The 26,910-nt window shown below is 43.3% G+C and overlaps 1 protein-coding gene and 1 non-coding gene across 4 annotated transcripts in view; one reads left to right on the forward strand and one right to left on the reverse strand.

Annotated features, from left to right (window-relative positions):
* The window catches only part of SUGCT (succinyl-CoA:glutarate-CoA transferase), a 678,964-nt gene that overhangs the window by 525,610 nt on the left and 126,444 nt on the right, over nt 1-26,910 (forward strand). The window lies entirely within an intron of this gene.
* On the reverse strand, nt 5,411-5,513 carry LOC121105995. Its single transcript, XR_005838723.1, has one exon. It is a non-coding gene; the product is annotated as a U6 spliceosomal RNA (small nuclear RNA).

Raw genomic sequence — 26,910 nt, forward strand, 5'->3', positions numbered from 1 at the left:
AGAGAATGATACAGAGTGAATGATGAGGATTTGCTGTGCATATCATTTTACTCAGGGTACTTTCTTCCTTAATTCCCTTGGTCTACCCCTGTGGATTTTCCACATTTAAGCAATAAGTAGCCACTGTAAATTACCACTTAATAGGATCTGTTCCTCATGTCAGAAATCTAAAGTGTTCCAACAGAAAGGGAAGTTAATATTTTGCTTTTACTTTCCGAGGATTGGTGCATATGGTCACCATACTCCAAAGAGTTTCAAATTCCTATTTAGATAAATGGATTTGTTCTCTTATGCATTTGGAATAGCAACAAAAGGGAATCTTCATAGTCGAGGCCTTATTGTCGAGTTAAAAAAAAAAAAAAAAAACTATGCCCAAAACATGTGGAGCTTGGGACACGGGCCAAGATGGTAAACATAATGGTTACAATTTGGTTGTCTGCGACTGTTGCCTAAAAGCTCTTTTTAAAACTTGTATTTACAGTATCATTATATGTATGAACAAGAACATTTTTGTGATGTGAGCTGACTTCTGTTCAAAGAGAGTTTAAAACAAGAAATGTTTTAGGCTTTAGATTTTCTATCCACTCTCCTTTAAATAAGCTCTATGAGTCAAATATTATGGTTCTTAAGTACTGACTTCTTCCCCATGACTAATGAAGTTACATATTAATTATTGAAAAGCTACATTTTCATAGGTCTTACTGTAAGTCTCATCAATGAACTAATAAGAGAGATTCATCCAAACAAACGTTTAAGCTGGAATCTTTAGGACCTAAAGATTGTGGCCAGAAATCACCAACAAGGTCTGTTCCTCCTCCAACATCAAAAACAATAGTCCATCAAGACCAAATATACCTTTTGCATTTGGTGCTCTGATTTTTTTCTTGGAGACAGAAGAGGAGGACCTAGGAAAAACTGAGATTGGAACTGCCTACTGTTAGAGAACTGAGGATCTCAAAGAATACCAATGAAATCTGTAGGAACAGGAGGGAACACAAAGCTAAGTGACGTCTTGGGGTGATCTGGACCTCTCCTCGAGGATGCCAGAAATCATGTTTGTGTTTAGGTCGATCAATATTGTCTCGTGTAAGATAAAATGTCTATGAACTTGTGGTAGACTCCAGAAAACTGATTAATTTACTTGAGCGACTTACTGAAATAAGACCAGAAGTTTTCTTCTGACGGCCAGATCATCATCAGAAGCCATGCTGTTTCCTGATTGTGAAATATCACAGCCATAGGGGTCTGGAAAGAGTCAAATCAGCATGATCTATAATTCTCCCCAGAAGGCAGGCCCAGCTTTCTGGGGAGAGTGGAATCAGAAAAATCATGTTAGATGTATTAAAATTTTAATGGAGCCAAACCAAGATAGCCTGCTATATCTACTCCGTAATGGTGATGACTTTGTCGGTGGGCCCAGAAATATTTAAGTCCATTGGCCTATGATCCTACACCCAGGGGGGCCTGGGTGGCTCTGTCAGTTAAGCATCTGCCTTCAGCTTAGGTCATGATCCAAGAGTCGGGATCGAGCCCCGTGTCGGGCTCCCTGATCAGCAGGGAGTCTACTTCTCCTTCTACCTCTGCCTCTCCCCCATTTCATGCCCTTCCCCTTAAATAAATCCATAAAATCTTTTTTAAAAATCCTACATCCATCTCCACACTAAGGCTACATTTGATATCACGTTTGTGGTATTCAAGTCAAGCGGTTATCTCCCTCTCTGAGACTCTGCTCGAAGGGATTCTCCTAAAACCTGTCATTATAACTCTCTTTTACCCAAACTTTCAACAGCTACATTCCTCTGTTCTAAGAAGAAATAGTGTGTGGGTCGAGGAGGAGAGGAGGAATATAAAGAGAAGAAAATGTATGCAAAATTTAAGAGAGATCCAAAAATTTGTCAGATGTGCACAGTGTAGCAAAGATGTTTATGCTCCTTTCTCATTTACTTCTTGTAACAATACTGTCTGTTTCATAGGTCAAGAAACAGAGGTTTATAGGGGTCTTGCTTATGGTCACATAGCTAGGAGGTAACAGAACCAGAATTAGATCTAGATCCCTCTGACATCAAAAATTATACTCGTTCTCACTACACCAGCTCTGCCTCGCCTCCGGCAGTCACCTTTTAATGGTTCTTCTCAGTAAACCCTGTCGAGTGGCTATTACATCTCAAGACTATATTAGGTGCTGAACAGAGAAAGATTATGATATGGTGTGCGATAGGATCATGAGAAATTGAAGAATGCAAAGAAGGTAACAATGTTGCCTTGCAAGGGGACACAGATGTTCGTGTGGGCTAGGAAAACTGCAATGAAGTGTGGCATTTGTCTTCCCCTTAGGGAAGGGGTAGGAGTTTTTCAGGTTAACAGGGCAAATAGCTGGGGGACAGGATAGGGAAAAGGAGAAGATATTTGAGGTCTCGAAAGAATAGCAACAGCAAACGTTGGAAAGCTTGAAGGTCCTGATTCTATGGGCTTCCATGGTACAGTCACTGAAAGTGCAAAAGGTGTCTTTGAACATGTACTAAGAGGATGGGAACCATCACTGAGGGGAAACTGGATGAGAAAAATGGAGCTGTTAAATTTGTTGATGTTGTGGACACTTTCACTGACCCAAGAACAATACAGAGAGCCTGGATTCCTGGTAGGGATGGTGGCAGAGGAGGGAGGGTCCCAGGAGAAAGACAGGTACAAATAGGGCTCAGGCACCAACACTTTTTAAAATCCTGCGAGAACTTGCTAGGTCTCTTTGCCTTCACCCAGAAGTCAGTGGAAATTCACTCAGGCAGCAAAATTCTACCAATGACAGACTTGGTGGTGATGAGAGGTGCACATTCTTGGGAAGGCTGTTGGGAAGGAGGAAGGAGAAAGGCTTTCAAATATTCATGCTTTGTGCTCAGTGTTAAGAGGGTGACCTGATTAATTGAGGGCAGAAAAATTTTGATAGTGGTCATCTCTGTCACACCCCTTCACCCCTGTTGTAGGGGCTTTGGGGAGAGGAAGGGAGTTGCGGATGCCCCCTAGAAGGTTATGGAGAGTTACTTCCTGGACTGGGAATTTTCCTAATTTCTGCCCTAGCAGCTATTTTCTTTAGTAGGAGAGACCAACTCTTCCTCTTCACAGTCAGATTCCCAAATACATGATATAGTGGAGCTTGGGCTTTGGCCTGAGAACAGGTTATTTCAAGTACTGGCTTCACTACTTATGAGCTGTCTGTTCTTGAGCAAGTTAATTTACCTATCAAATCCTCACTTTCCCATCTGTGATACGAGAATGATGGATAGTACTTGCTTCACACGGTCTGTGTGAGGATGCAATTAGATGAGGAGAGCCAGAATTGATGGAAGGCTTAAAATATTTCAGGCACTGTTCTTTCAAAATGCTTTGCAAGCATTCACTCATTTAATGTTTGATACAATGACCCTGTAAGGCAGGTAACGTTATTATGCCCACTTAACAGATGAGGAAGCTGAGGATCGGAGAGGTTAAATAAGTTTCCCAAAGTCACACAAATATCAGAACTGGAATTTGACCCCAGACCTTTGGACTGCAAAGGTCACACTGTTTGGCTACCATGTTTATACTGGCTCTCAAAGAGTATAAAGCATTTGGGCACATGTTCTGGAAGATATAATCATGGAATAAAGACGAACCAGCTTTTAGAGAGCCTGGCTTTTTACTTGAGCTTGATGTCCAGCATACTTCTCAGGATCAGAATTTCGAAGCCTTCATCTTACCTTGATGACACTTTAACTGACACTTCCTCACAAATCCTAGCTGCTATATGCAGGTAAAATATTTATTCTTTCCATGATCTGGAGGGATCTAAGGAGTGGTATACCTTTCCATCACCGTTTTAAAGCAATTTCATTCCATCCTGTGGAAAATAGAAGTCAGCCTGTCAAGCCTTCACAAAAACTTTGCCCTGCCATGTTTTCACCACACTTTTTGAAAACGGTTCCATGGCTCAAACAAATTGAAGATGTCATTTTCCACGGTATAACCAACACATTACCTGGATATTTCTTGGGGGTGCATATTCATATCAGTACCCGTCCATTCTGGTTTCATCAGCCATTTTCCTCAAAAGCGACCTCCAGATGTTGTAAACATTAGAATCTTGATTTTGACCCGCTGCCATTTTTCTTTTCCATTTTGAAAATTTCTGTCAAAGGTCCCAAGTGTGAATGAGGAAGATTACCTTTCGTCCAAAACCTACCCACTTGTTTCCATGCTGCAAAAAGCTGACACAGAGAAAGCTCAGCAAGGATGTCAGGTTCGCCCTCACATATCTATCATGGTTTGCAAAGCATGTGAGCCAGCTCTTGGCAAAACCCCGAGGAGGGGAACTTCTCCAGCTGTAAGCTCTAGCCTGCCATCCCTCTCTTGAACTTGGCACTTAATGAATCGGTCTTTGGCTTGTTTGCATCTCGGAGTTCAGGCTGGAATAAGCTTCATTCTCAATGTAGGGCTTTTCAGTTTTGTCTCTAGTATTTCCTTTGCAATCGAAATTTTATTAACATTCATAAATAAAGTTTTCCGCATACTGTCATCTATCTCTCTTCCACCTAACTTATCCCAGATTTTCTGGGGATTGTCTGAAAATGATTCACATTGTTAGTGAACAATTTCCACATTGTTCTTCCTGGTCTCTAAACAGAACCCTGCCCTTGCTGAAGTCAATGAGAAGGATAGGAATTTGTCCTCTTTTGGTCTCGTTAAACAAACAAAACAAAGGAGACATTAAATGATGTTTGCCATCCGTGGCCAGATCTCTCCTTTTAAGAAGGCATCACTGCCGAGGAAATGGTGCGGCACTTTCTAAGATAAAATTAGCGCCTGGCCTCAAGAAGTAGCAGGATGACCTGGACCGCATCCCAAGAGACATTTTGGGGGGATTAGATTGTCCGATGCCACTGGGTCACTTGGTCATTTAGTGGCTTTGGCTTGAAAGTCAGATACATTTGTGCTGACCAGCCCTTTGCTTTCTGACATAAGCCTTGGTTTCAGGAAAGGTGGACATCAGCATTGGGTGCAAGAGGAGTACTTACAGGGTATTACTGGGGGGGGGGGGTTGTGAAATTGCCATCTGCACTCAAATAGCCCATACAGAATCGCCCCCAGTTACCAACCACTGCATCAAGGGGATGATAAGACAGGCCTGGAGAGGTTGAGCAGCTTTCTTAAGGTCTCGCGGCTGGCAAGTGGCGGAGCTGGGATTATAGTGCTGTCCTGAGTACAAAGCGTTCCTCTGCTGCCTGACACCACGCCTGCATGCAACAATCCTCTTTCTTCTCTCTTTTCTGTCTGATATCGTACATCTAATGGGCATTTGCTTAGTGTCCTGTATGCACACCTGCATGCACCCAGGCCCAGCACGTATCAGTTAATATTTCAAAGCACTCTCTCTCTCTTTTTAAATACAGAGCACTTCCGCATTTATGTGCCATCCTTGTTCAGGGACCATGCTAATCTCTGAATTGTTCCAATGGTAGGATATGCACTGCGGAAGAAAGTACTGTTTCAAAGCACTCTTTAAGTAACTTTGCGTTGCTTCTTAGACACCATCAGACGGGAATTGTGGAAAACGAAATTTACACTTGTGTCATTACAGTATTCATCCCCGAGCCAGTAGGTACATTTAAGTGGGTCACAAATATGAGTTCAAACTCGGAGTCCCCATTGCAGGCAACCCCGCATTTCCTAGCGGGGCTCGGCTTATCACCACCCAGGCTGTATCTCTGGTTTGGACTCACAGACCATCCCAGTCTCCAAGGGATAAATTAAACAACGGGAGAAAGCTTCTTACCCATGCGCTGTGGTGAAACAGGAATGACACACAGAGCCCTGACGAGCCAATTGTATCTTCTGTTTCCCTTCCCATCCTGTAGTCATTATCAAAACCTCCAGACTCCGGGGCTTCAACCTCTTGTCTGAAACAATTAAGCCTCCAGGAAGATGTGGGAATGCTAATAGATTTAATGTTGTGTTTCATTCACTCCCGACTGTTGACATCAACTCTTTATGCTCAGCAACATTTTCTTTGTTACTTCATAAACACATGAATATTTATTACTGTGGGGGAAAACACTCTACTGTTCACAATGACTGCAGCTGAAAAAATGGTAATAAACATGAGCGATTAACAGGACTCGGGAGAGGAAGCAGTTCAGGGATGGTAAACCAGGGTCTGCGGAATGTGAAAACCACTGTCATCCGAAGAACAGCTAAAATGTGAGAGATGTGCAAGAGGACGTCGTGTTGGCAGAAAATAACCAAGGGGAGTTTTAGATTATAGTGTGTAATTAGTGTGTAATTAGCATTTGCATAAATATTCATACCAGCATATTTTGTGGATCGTAGTAGCACGGATCCAAAACACACTCGGGCACGCGTGCACACACACACACGCACATGCACACACACAGGCTCAAACAGGCTCAAAAAAAGTATATTTGTGTGTTCATCAGTTAAGATCTGTCTCCACACTCATATCCTTGGCTCAGTCTTCCCTATNTTCCCTACAAAGAGCAGCTGCTTGTTCCCTCAGATCTGTATGACTCACCTCTGTTTATAAATCTATTACTCCTCTTGACTCCAGACCCTTCCAGACCCTCGGTTTAGCTGGTTATTTCTTCCACAATGCCTGGAGAATGCGTGTATGTAGTAGACGGTCAACACATGATGGCTGAATGCATAGAGATTGGTCAGGGGAAGAATTACGTGGTTCAGTGTTACTTAACTAACTGGTAACCTGCCCCAGGCGCTGTGTTAGGCACTGAGGAACATCTCAAAGAACGTTTGACCTTCTCTTCCCGGTACTCCGAGGTCATAGATAGGACCACACCACCTTATTGCAGTAGATTCATTCAATTAGTCAGTCAGCAAGCACGTTCTTTCCTTAGTTCTCCCATGTTCCAGACATTTGCCAGACCTCTGAGGTCACAAGTAGAGACGTTAACAGGAATTCCTCTGCAGTGTCATTAACATTGTGCTTGATGTATGTTCAGGATTTTTGGAAAACAGAGGAAGGGATTCTAACTCAACCTGGAGGTCAGTCAAGACTTCCCAGGTTGTGTGGCCTGAGTCTTGAAGGGCAAGTGGGAGTTCATGGGGTGGGCGTTCGAGGCAAAGTACAGCATGAGCAAGTTTTGGAAATGGATGGAGAGCCGTGACAGGGAGTAGCCAGTGGTTGGTTGGCATGGCTGGGACAGGGGTGGCTTTAGGGCTTAGGGGCCACTGGGGAGGGAAAGGCGGTGTCCATCAGATGAGTCATGCAGGTTTAGGTGGCCTGAACTGAGGCTGTTTGAGGGGCCAAGGAGGAGGAGACGGCAGGGGCAGAACTTAGGGGCTCAAGGTGTGAACTACAAAGGCTGAAGCCAGGGCATGGGTTCACCCCTGACCCAAGTCTCCAGAATCTTCAAGGACAGAGTACAGACGCTTTAGCATGTGTCCGTCTGCAAGCAGAGCGCAAGCTCAGGGCTGAAAGGGTGCTCGGGATGCAGTCTCCTTCAGGGTTAGACCTCCTCACATGGTCCCCATCAAAGAGGAAGCAGTTGGTTATTTGCATGGAAGGTTCACAGGTGCTTTGAGTTACACATATCAGGATATCAACATCATCTTTTTAGAGAGCTTACTCTTTTTCTCTTGGACTTGTTCTTTGATTTCAAAGTCAACTCTGTCTAATTGGTTGCTAAGATTGTCCTTAGCATTCAGTTAGGGTTGAAACATTACATTTTACTATCCAAATAATTGGTGAGTTAAAAATACTTCCAACAGTTTATGACTCATACTTTTCAACTCATAGATGAGGAAAACCAAGGTGGGTGACTGTGAATGCCTGTGATTTCGGTACAGGCTGAAGTTCCAGTGAGTTCTAAATGTGATTTCTGGCCTGCTGGGAAGGCCCTGACACTCCCAAGTCATCCCAGACTTTCTGGCTGTGCCTGAAATTAATCAGAGCCACATTCACCGGATTCAAGTATTACCTGCAGTGATATAAAGCATTTTAAGTTCCTATCATTCATACAGTTTATGTGTTTGAATGATCTGGGAGTATAGGTTTCAACTGGCAGGAGTTGAGGTTGAGAACAAGGCATTGCAGGATGAAGGGCGATACACAAGATTTACCTGCTTTGCAGTTTTATCGGATTGATTCAGTTTGGTTTAACTTGCGAAATATTTACGGAGTGCATGCTGCATGCAAGATGGATTCAGTGCCGTGTCCTCGGGCCATCAAAGATGGGCCTCCCCTGCTCCTTGCCTTTAGTGAAGTTTCTGGCCTTGAGGGTCACTAAGATGAGTAACAAGTAATGGAGATAAACTTATCACATGATAAAACCAGCTGCTAAGGGGTACAGAGGGTGGAGAGTGAGTAGGTCTGTGTGTTCGGGTAAAAGAGGTCATAACTTGGGTAGATGGGGAGCTCAGGCCACATGGCGTGTTCACTGAGCAAGAAGGCTGCGTTGACAACAGCTCGGCCAATATAGAAATGTGACCTTTGGCAGGTTAGGCAGACCTCAGACTTGGCTTGCGCGTCTGCAAATTAGGGATGACAAAGTTTCCCCTTCTCACTCAGAGGTTTGTTATGAAGGTCAAATGAATTATCTAATGTTAAAGAAGTTGAAATCCATCAAGGGTGTATTTCATTATTTAATCATTAGCAGAATCAGAATTGGTACCCGGGTTATTTGATTTAACCCAGGAGCCACTAAAACTCGGAGCCTTTCTGAAACTTTTTTTCCCCGTTTTTGTTGGACTTTGCTTCATTGGAGAACTCTTTGTGGTTGCTGTAGGCAGCTGCGTGTGTCTCTTGATTTCTAGAGGAGGGTAGAACAAGGACAAGGAGGATGATGACACTGGTAAGTGTGGGTGAAGAATTCTAAACGTTGTGAGTCAAATACAATTCCTGGAACTCTGAAGATGCGTGGAACCTCTTGAAGACCGCCTTACACCCTGCGTTTTAAATTGCACAGTGCACAATCATTAGCTCCGTGGGCCTGCTCTCACGTGGCCAGTCCCACCTTAGGACTGGAAACGCTGAAAACATTCAAGAGGACTTCTCTTCTTCTTAGGGGATGGGTCTTTTAGGCCTTGCCTGCACGGGATCTGACATTGCAGGATTTAGGTGGTCATGAAATGAGAGACCTAAGCATTGACTCCATTCAGGGAATCCATCATGGGAAGCATCCCCCAAAATGCTATGGTTTGAGCAACTTGGAAAGCTGATGGAAATAGGCCAGTCATGCTATCTGAGTATTTTGAACAGTTTTCCATTTGTTCTGCTTCAGATCAGTTGTTCATGATCTTTGTGGTGACTGAAAATGGACAGGTGTCAGAGGAAAGGCTCCATGACTTTCCCTTGTCCCATAAATCACAGGGAAGAAACACGTGTATCGACTGTGTCAATGGTTTTATATCTAAGTTATGGCCTGTGTCCAACTAGATTCTTGTCCTGATTTCAAGCAGCAAGAATTCATATAGCAAGGGCTCCTTTCTGAGCAGGGAATACGTTTTGTCGGAGACCACTGGGAGGTGTGGGATGCACAAACAGATTCCTGTTTAACTTCTTCAATCTGTCTGTAGTGGGAATGTGAGAGGACGAGATCTGACGACCTCCAGCCCCTCACTGAGGAGAAAAGAGCTACCACAGAAACAAACCCACAGCTCACATCCCCTCTGAAAAGCCTCCTGCAGCAAACCCAGCCTGAAGCTTACAAGCCAGGGTCGGGGCCGAGAGAGAAACTTCTCTCCCCCTCTTCGCTTTGGTTGGTAGTAGCCTGCTAAAACCCTGGCTCCTTTTATCATTCCTTCCTTTTATAGTTTCTTCAGGAAAGCCCCGGGCCTCTGAGGCTGCCTTCCACCCCCATCGGAGATTTTAAATGTGAGGACAGGAAACGTTTGCTCGGCTTCGTCATTTTATGACACTGTTGCCCACTCCCCCTCCCACACACCCTCATTTGGTGCCTCCTGAAAAGTTCTGCCAACGTGAAGCAACCATCTTTTAATGTGGCTTTGGCTGAACTCGTACTCTAGGAAGTGAGTGTGGCGGGGCACCCCTGTCTCAGCCAGGCCAGCCACTTCTGAGAGCTGAGCTCATCCACCACGCTGGCACCCAGCGGCCCAGCCGGTGTGGGCCGTCTCTGACTGGTGCTGGGCGGCCCGGGGGCTTGGCGCGGGGTGCTCCTAAGACCAACACCGCCATCTTGTTAAAATGCCCCTAAGCAGTTCTGTGCAGTAGGCAAGTGGGGCCTTCCCCCTACGTTTCAGTGGAGGAAATGGAGTTGGAGGGAGTTGAGGTGCTGCCTGGAGTCAGACAGCAAGTTAAAGGGAGATGGACGGGTTCCCAAACTTGAGCCTCAGGCGTGGAGTCTCTGGTGTGCCTCTGAGCCACTGTGAGGACCCTTCGCCGACCCAGGCTTGTCAAGGCCACGTGCTAGACATGCATAAGAGACTCAGATGAGTGGGAGACCCACCTGGCTTATATCATCACAGGATGTGATTCTCACTTTGTCATCAGCCAAGCACTAGCTTCCCAAAATAACCCTCACCAGCACCGGAAGCCGGAGCCTTCTGCCGGAGGCAGGGCCATGTGAAAGCAGCCAGGTCTCCCTGGGATTGTCTAGGTGGCAGTAGAGAGATAGTTATCAATGACCAGATTTCTTCCGTGTCTTTACCGTTTCGCTGGATGGGCAGGCAGGCTGTGGAGCAAGTTTAGAAGACACTTAAAATCCAGTTTCTAACTGTTGGTTCTGTGGAGCTAGTTTTCCTAATGTGAGAGCAACTTGGCACTGTTTCAGATGAGGGAAATAATAGAGTGGAAAACACGCATTTTCATGTGACTTTTCTGTAAAAACAGCAGAGTGAAGAAAACCACGTTAAATCATTATTCATTACCTCTAAAAGCCACAAATTGCCTTCTCAGCTTTTTGGGCTGTGGGCATCTTCTGCCTTTTCTTCCCCTGTGTGCTCAGCATTGCCGTCTGGAGCCTAAGCCGTTGGTATGTTAGATTTATACGTATTTTAAAGGCACTGTGTCCACCTCACTTTAACCTTCTTTGCTTTCTGGGTCAACCTACTGTAAAGTGACTTTTGGTTTGGTGGTGATCTGTCCACACGAGTGCCCCATGTTTTCAGGGTTGAGAGAACGGTAGAACAAGGTGTTCTTATGAATGCCCTGCACGCACCCGTGTGGGATTTCCAGCCCCATAAAAGGTCACTGAAAGTCTTTTCCTGGACTAGTTTCTTATCCTATGGGGCCCTCACCTATAAACCCGAGCTAAACATGGAACATGTTACTGTCAAAAGCCATGTTACTTTCAAGCCAGCCCACACGGTGTGCAAGAATTTTGGCTAGAGGCGTTTTTTTTTTTTTTTTTCCTGTATGCTTAACAAAGCCATTCTACCATTCCTGCCCCCGTTTTGTGATTCCAAGGAAAAACATCGAAGTAATATGTACATAGAGTATTATAATAAGAGAAATATGCATTGTGTGTGGGGGAGTGGAGAGAGAGAGAGACAGAGACACAGAGAGGTAGAGACAGAGACACACACACACACACACAGAATAAATGTGTATGCATATCGGTGTCTGTCTGTCTTATGTTCCATGAGTGCTGTTGTTGCCCAGGCCCAATGTGTGTATGTGTTGAGCCCTCTCCTCTTCCCACTTACTCTATAAGTACTCAAATGTCTTTGGAGAGTGGAAGGATGGGAGGTGCTATCTTGCAGTAGATTTCCTGAAAAGTGATAAATTCCTTTCGTGATGTGGGGAAAGAGATCCAGTATAGTTTAATCACTTGCTCAAGATCACGATGGGTAGTCATTTTATGAGAATTCCATTCTTAGCTCCAAGAGCTAGCAATAGAGCAAATATTCTCTCTTCCTCGGGACCAGGGTAACTGATACTCAGGTCTCTAGACTCATAATCCAGGTGGTCAGTCATATACACAAAAGCTTCTCAAATAGAAATGTGGACCAAGTCTGCCTTTTCAAGCATTGTTCCAGATCAGGAGGCCAACAATCTGAAGTTAGAGTCCACTGTACTAGTTGTTTTGAGTGGATACACATAATGACAACATGTGTTCCCTGTATTCTATGAGCTTCCCACCTATTTGAGGAGACAGAGCTCTAAAGTGTCTTACAGAACACAGAAAGCAACATGTGCTCACACATAGAGTGCGGCCTGTCAGAGCAGTTGACTTGCCAAGACGAGACTTGCATGGTTAAGTACTCCTATGTGGAACACTGACAAGAATCAGGAAGAAAGAAGTAAAACCTGTCAGGAGTCAACAAAGTTGTCCAAAAGCCCATGCTGGAAAAATGGGGAGCCCCATTGATCCTTATTAGGAATCTTAGCTTAGACATGGTGTCTACAATGTGGGTCAGAGGGGGTCCTATCACTCTGGAAGTATCCAGACTTTTGATTCAGAAGAACTGGTTTTGAGATTAGGTGCTACTACTTGCTGGTTGTGTGATCTTGGGCAGTCACTGACTTCTCTGAGTTACCTTCTCTTCACTAAGTAGGGATAGTCATAGCTACCCAACAAGGATGCTATGAGGATTAACAGAGGTGTTGCATGGGAGATGACGACAGTAGATGCCAGCACAAGGGGCTCTCATGAACATCCCGTTACCTGGTTACAGTGGACTTGAAGCACCATTAGATGGGAGGCGGGTTGAATAACTGCAGAGGTAGACGTGTTGAAGAGAGCAAGGAATTCTAGCTCACAGGTGAGCACAAGGCTGAAGGGCTGCTTACCACAGATCATCAGCTGTCAGGATAAATTTCCAGGCCTGACTCAACATGAGGATATCATTATATCAGGCCAGTCTGTCCAGAGTTATCAAGAATGAGTTTATCCCAGCCAGATCCTGAATATCTGAGAGTCTGGCATCACAGAAGGATTTATATTTTTTTTGTTGTTGTATTGAATTGTAACAATTATAAGAACAACAAATAATTCAGCTAATACTACATGTGTTACTACGCTTCAGATACTATTTGATTATTAGCTCTTTTAATCCTTGCACCAGCTCATTGAGGAAGGCACCATCCCTATCTCACAGATGGTGAAGCGAAGGTAACTTTCTCAAGGTCACATCCTATCAGCTGATAGAGCCATGATTTTTAATCCAAAGATTCTGGTTCTTTCGACCGGAGTCCACACTTTTAACCAGGATATAAATGACACTAAATTAACTAAACCCTCGTTTGTCATATATGTGAAAAACATCTGAGTATCTGCCTTTCAATTTTATATTTTTGGACATTAGAAATTTTTTATTTATAGGTGTTAAATGTATCAATTTTAAAAAATCGGATTCCTCCTTGGCCATGCCAAGTTCAGCTATTCAGTTTTACTATGGTCTATCTCTTTTATGATTATATTTAAATTGTATTTTGACGTTTTATTTTGACATAATTATAAGTTCACAGGAAGTTGCAAAAATAGTAGAGAAGTCCTGTGTACCCTTTACCCAGTTTCCGCCGATGGTTATGTCTTATGTAATTATAATACACTATCAAAGTCAGGAACTTGAGAGCAGTGCAATGTGTGTGCTTCATTCTAAGCCATTTTATCACCTGTGTAGATACATGTAATGATCACTGCGATCAAGACCCAGCACTCTTCTATCACCATGATGATCTTTATGCTTTCATTTTTATTCCAAACTTTGTTGGTTCATCTGGAATTTAGTTTGATGTTTGAGAAGTAAGGAAACTGTCTTCTAATTTCCAATTTCCCCAGCCCCATTTATTTGACAAATCATCGTGTCGACACTGATCAGAAATGTCGCTCTTCGGTTCCTGTACTACATGTTTACGAACCCCACGTCCTCAGGCCTCAGAGCCATGTTCCTTCCAGTTTGCCACATTACCTCCTAAAAATTGGGTATTGGCAGCAGTGGTATTTGATTGTCATGCCATCAGAAACAACAGAGCTTACATCAGGGTCTTGGGCCACTTAATTATACTGTTGGTGTGAAATTATGGCCTTTTTCCTTCAAATTTACCCCTGGGTCTCACTGGGACCATGGGGAAGGCTACCCACTGGTGGCTCCCTTCCAGGGCACTATATCTCAGAAACTCAGAGGGGCCTGGGCGTGAGATCAGAGTCACAAAACTCCAGGTCCCATCACTTTTCGTAATTTTCTTACTTTGTCATCGGCTTTAGTCTCCTCATCTGGAAAATGAGGAAAATTATATCCAACTCAGAGGGCTGTGGTTTTTATGAGGATTAAGTGAGGTAATATGTTTAAATGCACAGCCTAGGGAGGGCTCAACATAGTCGAGTATTTTTATGATCATTATTATTTCTAATAATATAATATATCCTTTATTCTATGGCAGATACATTATGATTATTTATATTAATGTGTGCCTTCAGTCATGAGGGTATTTCTTATTCCCTCTTGAAAAGTCAGTGTGATAGTCTTAGAATTGAGGAAATGTGGTCATCGGAAGATTTGAGTACAAGTTGATGACCAATGTCTCTGTCTGTTGAGGCTGCTATAAAAAAAATTACATTAATTGTGTGGCTCATAAACAAAAGAAATTAGTTTTTCACAGTTCTGGCAGCTAAGAAGTCCAAGATCAAGGTGCCAGCAGACTCAGTGCCTGGTGAGAGCCCACTTCTTGTTCATGGACTGCCATCTTGTTGCTGTGTCCTCACAGGCCAGAAAGGGAGAGGAGCTCTCTGGGCCTCTTCTGTAAGGGCATCAATTCCATTCACAAGGGTTCCATTTTCATGACATAATCACCTCCCAAAGGCTGCACCTCCAAATGCTATCACATTGGTGATTGGTTTCGACATATGAATTTGGGAAAGACACATTCAGTGCGTAGCAATCGATAAGTGGGAACATCCTCTTTCCTTCATGAGTGGTGTTTTCATGGCAGTGGCTTCTGTTGGCAGTAACATTCACTCAGCAGCTTTCTAGAGGCTGCTGTGGTGTAGGGACAACTAGGCTTGCTTCCAAGACCACCGCCCATGGGTAGCTGTCTCTAGGGACCTTGCTAAGTCTTAATCTAGAGGAAACCACAGCATTGCCAAGAGTCTACAAGATAGTTTTGTATGATAATTTTGTGTTCAGGAAGCAAGGCTACGTAACTCAGCTGCCCCTTCCTTCTTCCTCTTGTGGACACAGCCCCAAAGACCCTCACTTCGGGCAGAAGAACAGACCCATTCCTTAAAGGAGTCATCACGAAGACCGCAGTCATCTCACAGCTTTGACATGGAACACTCCCCACCCTCATTGTCACCTTCACCTTGGAACACAAGAGTACTTCTGCGTTAGCATGTTCCAACAGAGGCCCTGGGTATCCCATAATCGCCTGGGGTAGACCAAAACTCTACTAGTGACTCAGATTACATAAATCTACATCTAACACTAGGAAGAATCTGCCTTTAAATGAGAGGTGTAGATGGGAAATCCCACTGTAAGCTCTGAAGATACAGCAGCAGCTACTATTTTTTTAATAAGGAGGGCCAGTTTGGGAAAAAGGAGAACATTTCTTTCCTCTCCTTTCTCAGCTTTATCCTCATTTTGTTTTGAAAGGTGTTTTGAATGTGTGAATGTGAATATTGTGCGTGTCACCAGAAAACAGGAGAATGATGCTGTGATTACCATTTTTGAAAGAGGCACTCCTACAGGAAATTGGGCTGCGAGAGAGGAAAAGTGTGTGTTTTCCTGAAGGAAGTGCTTGTCGAAAGCCAGATCTGGGAAACAAATCATGGAGAAGGTATAAATAAACTTCTGGCCCTTTGTATTTTGAATGGTGAGATAGTACCTTTGGCCCCAAGGAGAGCAATTTCTTTTGGACATGATCCTTCAGGCACGTGAAAGATTCAGGTTTAATTTTAAAACCAGCACCTTCATTCTTTCCATTTTCCCTAAACCGCCTGACCACAGGCACATTCTCTGCAGCCACCAACATCGGCAAACTTACAAATGGGAAAATTGAATTCCACTTAGAAAAGGGGTATTAGAAATCTCCGTGGATTGAAGCCTTAAATATTGTTTCAAAGTAAGCTCTGGTGGGGTTTTGTTCCTTTCGAAAGAATTGGCTCCCTATGCTAAAACTTGCTTGGGTTATAAATTGTAATTGAAATCTTTTTTTCCATGCATTAAAAAACTTACTGACAGTAAAATTTTAGCAAAGAATACATTTTATTGGGAGCAAAAAAACGAAGTAGAAATTTTTCGTTGTTAGCATAGATGATATCAAATGTCTTCTTTTATGATATTGTTTAACAGCGTTATTTACACACTTCGAATAAAATGAAATGGAAAAAAAAAAGTGTTCCTTACATTGTGGCTTTAGAGAATAGAACTTGTTCTCAGTAAAACTTCCCAGATCTGCGCAGTACCATATAAAACAACAGGAAGCAGGGAGCTATTTCATGGAACATAATAGTACTAGTGTCAAAGTGGGGATCCAGGATTGAAACACTTCCTTGGTACTCTGTGCAGTAATGATGTCTACACCTAAGGCAGTCTGCATGTCTGAGACTCAGTGCTTTCATAAATCCTTCCTTCCCATTTTAGGTTGTGATAAAGCCAAGAGGGAAGGAGAATTGCATAGAGTATGCACATGACCTAGGGCCCTTGGAGCTCTCACTGGATTGAAGTCCATTAGTAGAGGTGCCTGGGGGGCTCAGTCTGTAAGGCATCTGCCTTCAGCTCAGGTTATGATCTCGGGTTCCTGGGATCGAGCCCCACGTTGGGCTCCCTGCTCAGCGGGAAGTCTGCTTCTCCTTCGCCCTCGCTCATGCTCTTTCTCTCTAATAAATAAAAAAATCTTGAAAAAAAACAAAGTCAATGAGTATATAAACAAGCTTTCCTGGGAAGCCCTTAATTAGCTTCGTCTCATTCTTGCCTAGTCTATGGCAGTATCCTCTTATCTGTGGTCTTTGATTCTCTTGCCCCACCTACAGTCTCTTCTCTATAAGGATAAACTTTTACAACATAAATCCAATCATGCCACTGCCTGCTCAGAATGCCTGCGGACTTCCCATCACATCCTGTTGGCACTGTGACCTACCAGCCCCTACATGGTCAGGGCCCTGGCTACCTTCTGAACTCATCTCTTGCCCCTGGCCCCCTCACTAACCAAGCCCTTGTCCAGAGGCTTTATGCTTGCTGTTTCTTCTGTCTAGAACACTATTCTCATGACTTTGCTCACTGCTTTTAAGTGTCTGCTCAAATATCACCTCCTCAGTGAGCTCCCTGCCCCCGCCCCATTATCACTCTCTATCCCCTTCCTCTGCTTTACTTTTCTTCATAATATTTCTCACTCTTGGATATCAGATGACGCATATTCATCTGTTTATTGCCTGTTTCCCTCATCACGATGGAAGCTCTCTGAGGATAGAGACTTCGCTTGTAAAGTTTACTATGGAAGCCCCAGGGCCTGGCACTTAGGAGCTCAACAGACATTTGTTGAATGAATTGTTTTATGTTAGCGAACATCAGTATCTTCCCATCTTCCCCTCGTGGGACTTCTTGTCCTTTCTTCTCATAAAATGGAATATAAATAAAATTGTATATTATTCACTACCAGGGATTGTCGTGACCTATACATTTCAGAATTTGAATGGTCAATAGACATCACCTAGCCCATCAGTTTTCAACCTTTATTTTCACCTTGCTGAAACACAGAGTAGAGTCTGATACACTTTTGAGAAGACTCCTGTGGGCATTCCCGTATTTGGGAACTCTTTTCCTCACCAAACAGTAACTATGCCCACCCATCATTGCTCTAAGAAAAGCTTTGCAATCATTTCTCCAGATATGTCCCAACTATTAACAATGTCATAGTCTGGTTGTTCTCTGCATTTTCGCTATAAGATGGGCCACTTCTTTCCCATTCCAGAAAGTGTCGTAGAATACATGACTGCAAACATATCCTTCTGTTTGCTTTCGTTTACAAGGAAACAAGGCATATGTGCATTTTTATTCTACAGGTCTTAGGAACAAATCGCTTAGGATCTGCCTCACAGCCTCTGTTCTGTAGCTAATGAGTGAGGGGCCCTGAAGGGTGAGGCCTCGAATGCTTTACCTCAGAGTCTTTCTCTTTGGAGGTTTTCTTCTACCTCGTTCCTCCTCCGTCCTCAGTTTTCTAGATCTTGCTTAAAAGGGATAGTTTTAGGGATAGAGAGAGAGAGAGAGTGTGTGTGTGTGTGTGTATGAGAGAGATTGAGAGAGATTTCTAAAATCATGCCTTAGGAAAAAGAGAAAACAAAAACAAAAACCTCTTTACTGACATTAAAAACTAGTCCAGGCAGGGGGAAAAAAGTGCTAAAACTAGATAATTTTATTTGAGTGGACATGTTTAGCAAATAATCATCAGTTTATTGAAAGATCAGCCCAAATGTTGATCGGAGGTTTTGTTATCGTTTGATTATTTTTTTCCCTGGGATCTTAATTTAAGAAAACTTCCTCTAAGAGTTTTAACTTGAAAAGATGCCATCTAAAATTAAAACTCCAGGTTTGCCTATCGTCTCTCTGTGTTTAGAGTGTGGAATGCGGCCCTCGAGATGTTGGAAGGAGGGTTCTTGCCAGCGGAACGGGGTAAGGAAAGGGATGGGGCACAGTCCGTGGTTGCCCAAGTCGGCCAACGTTCACTTAGGTTAGGGTCAGTGTTAATGAGGTTGGTGAGACTTCTTATTTGGAGATGAGATTCCCAAATACCTACTAGGGCCAGTCAGGGAACACAGATAAGTGAAGCCGGAGTGGGTAAGAAATGCTAATGGAGAGGAAAGCCCTGTGGTGACCCGGAGAGGGCGACACGTTTCCTCCTCTGGGGCCAACACAGACTCAGCTTCTGCCTTTAGAAGAGAAGCTGCACCAAGATTTTGTTGTGAAATCTTCTAATGGAGCCATACCGATTCCTCTTTTCGTACCCAGACCCCTCCCCAAGCTCTGTTCCCCCACCCTCTGGAAAGCCATTGCTCTAACTCTCTGAGGCAACTGGTTTGAAATTTGATACTGTTTTGTGAAGTCTGTCTTTATTTGGACGTTTGAATCCCTCTGAAAATGTCTTTGTGTGTCCCCAACTAGATCTTAAGCTTGTGAACTCTCTGAGCACAATGTCTGGTCTCACGTCCTTGTCTTCCCTGGAGTGTCTCATCCCCTGACACGTACGGAGCAGGACTGCGGGCGTACGTGTAGGTAGTGCTCGCTTTGTGTCCTTACTCTTTCAGTCCTGACCATGACCCTCTAAGCAAGGTGCCCCTTGGAAACAAGGAAACTGAGGCTCAGCAAGCCCACCTGACCTGGCCCAGTCATAAAGGGAGGAGCTGGCACTTGAGTGCCTTGACTTCGCTGCCCATTACATTACAGTCTTCATCAGTTGGGGCCACCATGACAGAAATACCATGGAGTGGGTGACTTGAACGACAGACATGTATTTCTCATAGTCCTGGAGGCTGGAAGTCCAGGGTGAAGGTGCTGGCAAATCTGGTGTCTGGTGAAGCCACTGGAGGTCTGCGGAACATTCTTCTCATTATATCCTCACTTGGCAGAGGGCACTGAGGCAGGAGCTGTGCTCTTCTTTTAAAGGCACTAATCCATTCAAGAGGGCTCCACCCTCATGACCACATTCCATCCCAAAGGCCCCACCTCCATATACCCATCACACTGACGGTTAGGACTTCAACCTATGAATCTTGGTGGGGTGGGTGGGGGTACACAGACATTCAGTCCATCACAATTATATAGACTATAGCTACTTGCTTGGTAAATTGGTATTTTCAGCAAAGAATCTGTGAGTATTCCAGTTATTTTTTATACTAATGGCCAGATTACAATCATCTTATAACTTTTAGGATACGCTATTTGTTAAAGGGGGAGTAGTAACAGAGAAGGAGGTAAGTGAGGTCTGATCGAAAATAGAACCTACCTCCTTTTAGCCACAAGTAATTTTATAAGAACAGATCAGCTGTATATTCTAGCCAAATAAAGCATATTGTGTTTCATCAGGCAGAGCTGGAAAGCAATGTGTATGTCACATTATATTATATAAGTAACTTGATTTCTACCCATAATTTGTTGTATGTTGCACAAACCCTCCCACAGCATAATGCAGCATGAGGGAAACTACCACTTGCCTCTGTAGAGAAAAGGAGTTTAGGATCATATAAAACTTGGTTTGAGTATGCAACCCTTACTTGTAAAGAAATACCGACCATATAAAATGGAAGTATATTTGTTTCTTTTCTTATATTTATTAGAACTACTAGTTGTATGCTATCTTTGCAAAGAAGGACGTTGCACCAAATGTTTCCACACGGATCCTCTGAGCCGCAGGGCAGGGTAGAGTCTCTGAGCTGGAGAGGTGGGTCCCCTGTGGGGCTCTTGGTATAGTCAGGCCTCACCTCTCCCTAGAGTTGAACTTAGGAGCAGATTTTAGAGGATGCTGACAATCCTTCGTTCATTTTAAACCTTTGGATTTTCTTGCTGCTGGGTCTTGGGAAGATCCTGTAACTTTTGCAGTGAGCTGATTACAGATTTTTCCCACATCACTTTCAACTGCAAGATTCATCTCAAATGTAGTTCATATGTCAGTTACAGTAGAATCATACAATGTCAGAACTTATTTTAAAATGAAAGCTCTTATTTCCCCCCAGCCCAGGCCCACTTCAACTCAGAAGTCTGCAGTGAGGGGCAGAGGAGGGGTACACAGTTGGCTTCCTTTCCATTTCCTTATTTGTCTCCCTCCCCTACCCATGCTCCTTAGCCCTGGCCTCTGAATCCTGCCAGTAGGATAAACCTGGTTGGTCCTCCCTTCCTTCCTTCCTTCCTTCCTTCCTTCCTTCCTTCCTTCCTTCCTTCCTTCTTTCTTTTTTCTTTCTTGCTTTCTTGCTTTTCTTGCTTTCTCTCTCTTTTCTTTCTTTCAAATTTTATTTATTTATTTGTATTTATTTGTCAGAGAGAGAGAGAGAGAATGGGCACGTGGGGGGGAGGGGCAGAGGGAGAAGCAGGCTCCCCGCTGAGCAGGGATGCAGGACTCGATCCCAGGACCCTGGGATCATGACCTGAGCAGAAGGCAGATGCTCAACCGACTGAGCCACCCAGGCACCCCCCTCCCGTCCTTTCTTGGGTGTCTTCTCCAAGCGGTTCTTGGAGGGAGGATTCTTACGTGGTCAGAGGGTGTCATTCTAACATGCTACCATGCTCCAACATGTTCACACTCAGGAGGTGGATGTGGAGTGAAGGGTTACAAAACCAATTTTCTCCACCTCCTTGCAAGTCCTACGAAGGTGATCTAAAACCACAGCCACCTATTATTTTGTGTTTAACCTTTAGGCTTTTGTGTTTAACCAAAACAGAGGTGGCAGTGATTCTGTTTTAATATCCTATAGCACTTGTAAATCCTCCTCTGGACCTAGGCGTCTAGCAGGGGTCACTCGGAGTATTTGTCTGGGAAGTATCCGTTGTGTGTAGAATTGTTTGAATTATTCTTTCAAACAATTATTCTTTCAGACTCCAGCCCCCACCTTCTCCAACCCCTGCCCCCACCCCCACCCCCTTGNACCATGCTTTACACCTTCCCTCACATTCTCTTCCCTCTTTGAAAGGAGGCATTTTGACCACATCAGGGGATATCATTTGGTGTCTACCTCGCTTCTGTCACTCAGAAAACGATCCAGAGTTATTAAGAAATATTCTAAACTTCATATCACTCTCCACAGTGATACTGTTTAGCTAACATTAATTATTCAAAACAAAGCAAAACAGAAAACAAAAGAAACACAACTACTCACTCTCCCCCCCACACAAAAAGTCAAAAGATTTCTGAGATTTGTCATGTACTGAGTTAAGTGTCTCTAAAACTGAGAACTACCCAGGTTTGCTGGAGTTTCTGCTTAATCTCCCAGTTTTGCCTGAAGCCATGAAGTCGACCTCAGAGCAGAGCCTCTCTCCAGCCCTTACTGCCAAAATGAAAACCATGTGCTTGTGTGGGGTTTCTTTGTTTTTCTTTTTAAAGTTCTTCTCCATTATTTAATGAAACTATTTAGTAATGCATAGGTCTTAAATAATAAGGTTCACATGGGCTGTTATCAATTAAGTCACATTAACACAAACACTTGTTCTCAGAAGCAAATTTAACTCTGGACATGTTTAAAGCTGATGGTAACACCCTGGAGGAGGGGAGAAACTCTTTGAATTTTTCCAAGTCAGACTACACAGGACAGTACATAAAAATACTATGTGTATGAAAGACTTAATCCTTGCACGGCCCCCATCCATCCTTTCCTCTTTTCAGGAAGGCAGTTTATCAATCTGATGGGTCCTGTTACTTCTGACCCTGGTTTAGTGGTAGAAGAATCTAATTCACACTGGAGTTTCATCACATCCCAGAAGTCAGGATGCAAATCACAGGTCTGCACCCCAAGTGAGTTGTGAAGATGTCTCTTCCTTCCACCTGCCAGAAGTTAAGATTGTCCAGAAAAGAAAAATTGCAAGGGTATGATTTAGATGATGAAAACCACCCTTTTAATTCTACTGAAAAAGTATTTCAAAAAATAAATTCCTTTTTTATTTGTTTGTTTTGAAAACAGACCAACCTAGTACAGATAGGTCATTCTTGAGTATCATTCTTGTGCAGCAAACACAACCGAGGTGTTGATGGGGGTGAGAGGGGGAAATTTTGCCTCTGTGATCGAATCCATGTGATTGCAAACAACATTTGGCCTTTGTGAAGCCCCTTCTCCGATTTCCCGGCATCCCCGTCCCCTGCCTTTTGGGAACCAGTGCCTTCGACTTCAAGATGAAAGGAAGGTCACTCTATAGCATGCTCCAATGATGAACTCTCCTTAGTTCCCACAAAACTAACAAGCAAAAGAGCTCAACTCTCATTTCCTGTCATTGCTCTCACCCGGGAAACCAAATGAACGAAGGCCATTTGCAGTTGGATGTGATTGAGTCTCCTCTGAGCTCCAGATTTGCTCATATCCAGCTGTGAGCTGGCATATGCACTGGGCTGTACCCACCAACAGCAGCTCCGTCCATGTGAACAGACTTTCCCTCTGCCCTTCCTCCTGTGTTCTCTGTCTTGTGGCTGGGCACAGGCATGTTGCCAAGCAGACAAGCTCCTGAATGGCTCGTCCGCCCAGACTTCTTGTCCCTACCTCTCCAGGGTCAACCAGTTGTCAATTCCTAATTCACCTCCTCCCTCCATCCCTACCTGATTCTTGTTCAGTTTCCCCACACTTGTCCCTGGACGCACTCACTGCCATTTCAGTACCCGAGCCCATGGATCTGTTTACTATTTCCTCACCCAAACAGGCTGCCGGTGCACATACCACAGCCCACTCTGCGTCTTCGATCCCCTGGATTCTTCAGATACCTCTTCCGTGTGGTTTTCTGTCCTCCCTTCCTCTCGGACCACTGTCCCCTTCTTTGTTCTCTTATTGCTCTCCCACCATACACGCTAACCTGAGGATTGGATTTGATGGCATTTTGCAATCGACTTACCTTTTTCCTCCCCTGGCTGGTTCTCTGAGGGCAGACGCATTTCTGTCCCCATCTGCCTGTCCTCAGTGGGAGGCACAGTGCTGAGCTGGGTGGGGGAGGTATTCCTGACTTGAGCCCGGGTGGGCTTTCAGTAAATTCCTGTGGAGTTTCGTTGAGTACTGAACGCAGAGACTCTCCAGCCCACCTCCTTAGTCATCTTGCCTCCCTGCTTCAAGCAGGCCAGAAGGATGGTTACCAGCAATGAGAAACACTGGCTTTTAGCTCACTGGGTCCCATTGTATGTTACATGGCTGAAGCAGGGATATGTCAGGAAGCCAGAATAGCCTTTCCCCGCTAAAACTAGAATCCCTTCAGAAACCCTAAACTGTGGGGGCGCCTGGGTAGCGCAGTCGTTAAAGCGTCTGCCTTCGGCTCAGGGCGTGATCCCGGCGTACCAGGATCGAGTCCCACATCAGGCTCTTCTGCTATGAGCCTGCTTCTTCCTCTCCCACTCCCCCTGCTGTGTTCCCTCTCTCGCTGGCTGTCTCTCTGTCACATAAATAAATAAAATCTTTAAAAAAAAAAAAAAAAAAAGAAACCCTAAACTGTGACACCAAAACCTTAACTTAGGCCAAAGTCTACAAATTGTTCCTACAAATGGAATTAATCAATCAATGGAAATCTATCAAATGCTTGTTCTGTGGACACTGAAATAATTGGGATTACTAATATTTAAACAGAATAAACTTTATACGTGATACGTGAGCAAAAAGAATTGCTCAATGAATATTAGGGTAATTGGTGTGTTCATTTGAGAAAAAGTAACTTTCAAGTTTATAAAAGAATTAAGCATAAAGTATAATAACAGGAGGAAACATAGGTGAATGTTTATTACATAAAATTAGAGAAAGCATAAGCATGACAGCTAATGAAGAAACCATTTGACTATATAAAAACTAAAATCCTCTAAAATCCTCTGTGTGTCTATAAACATAGCCACATAATATAAAGGCAAATACCATATTTTATGGCATTTAAGACATTGATTATATGATACATCACTGTATTATCAATGTCATTGAGAACAGGAAAAATAAAAAACCACCAGTTAAAATATGATATGCCATTGATTGTGAAACATGAATTGATTTTAAAGATGTTACAATGGAGGGGGGGGGATTTGTGCCTCTTGGAATCAAGGAAGTGTGGTAGCAAACCAGGAAAAAAAAGAAAAACCATGACAGAAAAATGTCATCTACTCACCTCCAACGGGAATATAATTTAGTACAATCTTTTTGGATGTAATTTAGCAGTTATGTACCAAGATTTTCGAAACATGCATCCTTTTGACCCACGAATTTTACTTCTTGGAATTTGTGCTGAGGAAATCATCAAGAATGTGTAGAAAGATTAAACTACATATTTGTTCACTGCCATAATATTTATAAAACCAAGACATTGAATCACTTAAATGTTCAGAAATCAGTGATTAGTTTCTGCAACACATTATAGCGTATCCTTATCAGGGCACTGTCTTCAGTCACATTTAAAAACAATGCCGTAGATGAAGATTAACTGGCATGAAAAGATCCTCACTGCATGTTTTGCTTCTGTTTCTCCAAGAAAATAGCTATAGATGTAGCTCTGTAGATACGAATACACGAGGAAAAAGCTGGAACTACATTTAGGTGAGAAGTGATTGCTGAGGGTGGTGCTATAATACTTTCTTTTATTGTTTTATTCATCTATTTTAGTTTTAAAAATATATAATCTACACTAGCACAATAATGAAAAGTTATTTGCTATTTAAAATGAAAATCTGCCTTTCATAGATGTAAAAGACTTGGATGCACGAAGGGGAGATTACAAATGAAAATCATTGAAGTAAGAATATAAAGTGTGCCCTTGATTTTAGTCATTTGTGTAAAATCATATTTCATGCCAAGTAATGAGCATTTTGTATAAAAACTAGTTTCTCCTGTTTTATTGCTATTTTGAATAATAACAAGTCAAGTTCCTATTTGTGTCTCGTGTGTATTAAGACTCTAACCCCTGCAACCAAATTCAACAAAACCTTGTGAAAAATTTTAGAAACGATTCTTGAGAAGTAACCAGGCACTTAAAAATTAACAAGTATTTGGTGTAACCTGACCTTGACTGTCACATTTTAACATCTGTTTTTCATGTTGTGATACTTATTTGAGATCTGGTGTTATTAAGTAACGAGGAAAATATCTGACTGTTACCATAGGTAACAGGGCAGTAATTTGAGGCGGATGGATTGGCATGCTTTGTCTATATAATGTAATTCAAATAAAGTCATAACATTATGGCTATAGCCTTCATCCGTCAAGCATTTATACATTTTTTTTTCTCTGATAAATGAACTGCTAGGCTTTATGACTGGTTAATAATAGTCCAATAAAAAGGAAGAGAAACAGCCTTTGGCTTTCCATTTAAAATTGCCATCAGCAGCTTGGAGATTTAGGTATATATACGTAAACATTTTTAAGTGATTCTGCAGTGGCATTTTTTTTTTCAGTGAAGGAACTTTGAGTATTTTAAATAATACTTATTGAAATGGATTCCACATACTTGTGTCCGAGCCAGTGTCCACACTATTGCCACAAACTCTGGGAACAAGTTCTTATAATATTAGAGACTGCAAAAATATTTATTTATAGTCTTTCTTCCCAAAGACTACATAATATAAAATTTTCTAAAAACCCACAGATACTAAAGGAGACCACTTTGAAAAGGTGATTGAATACAGCTCCTTCAGCTATTGAGACTGATCTGGAGATTTCCTAAGCAGCATTCCTAGAGTGGGGATTCATCGAGTCACTGCACACTTAAACTTTCCAGCATCTCTTCGTTGTCCTTAGGATAAAGCCCTAGCCCCCAACACAGCTTACATGTGATCTGGCGCTGGCCAGCCTCCACACGTCATCTTTCCCCATGACTGCTTCTCACTCTCCCCTGCTCCAGGCAGCGCTTCCTTTAGGGCATGGCTGTACCTCGCCCTCTGGCCCATGGGCCTTCCCTCACGCTGTTCTTTCTGAAACCATCTGGCGGTTCTTTCCCTCGCCTGCTCTTCCGTCCTCCATATCCCCATCTATTTCCTGTTCTGTTCCAGGCTGTGTGCTTCATCCTCTCCTCCTCCTCCTTCTTCCCCTTCCTCCTCCTCCTTCTTCCCCTTCCTCCTCCTCCTCTCCTCCTCCTCCTCCTTCCTCTCCTCCTCCTGTTCCTTCTTCCTCTTCTTCTTCTCCTCCTTCCTCTTCTTCTTCCCGTCCCCCTTCTTCTTCTTCGTCCCCTTCTCCTCCTTCTTCTCCTTCTCCTCCTCCTCCTCCTCCTCCTCCTTCTTCTTCTTCTTCTTCTTCCTCCTCTTCTTCTTCTTCTTCTTTTTCTTCTTCTTCTTCTTCTTCTTCTTCTTCTTCTTCTTCTTCTTCTTCT

The sequence above is a fragment of the Ursus maritimus genome, unplaced genomic scaffold (genome assembly GCF_017311325.1).
Source record: "Ursus maritimus isolate PB19 unplaced genomic scaffold, ASM1731132v1 scaffold_3, whole genome shotgun sequence".
Lineage (NCBI taxonomy): Eukaryota > Metazoa > Chordata > Mammalia > Carnivora > Ursidae > Ursus > Ursus maritimus.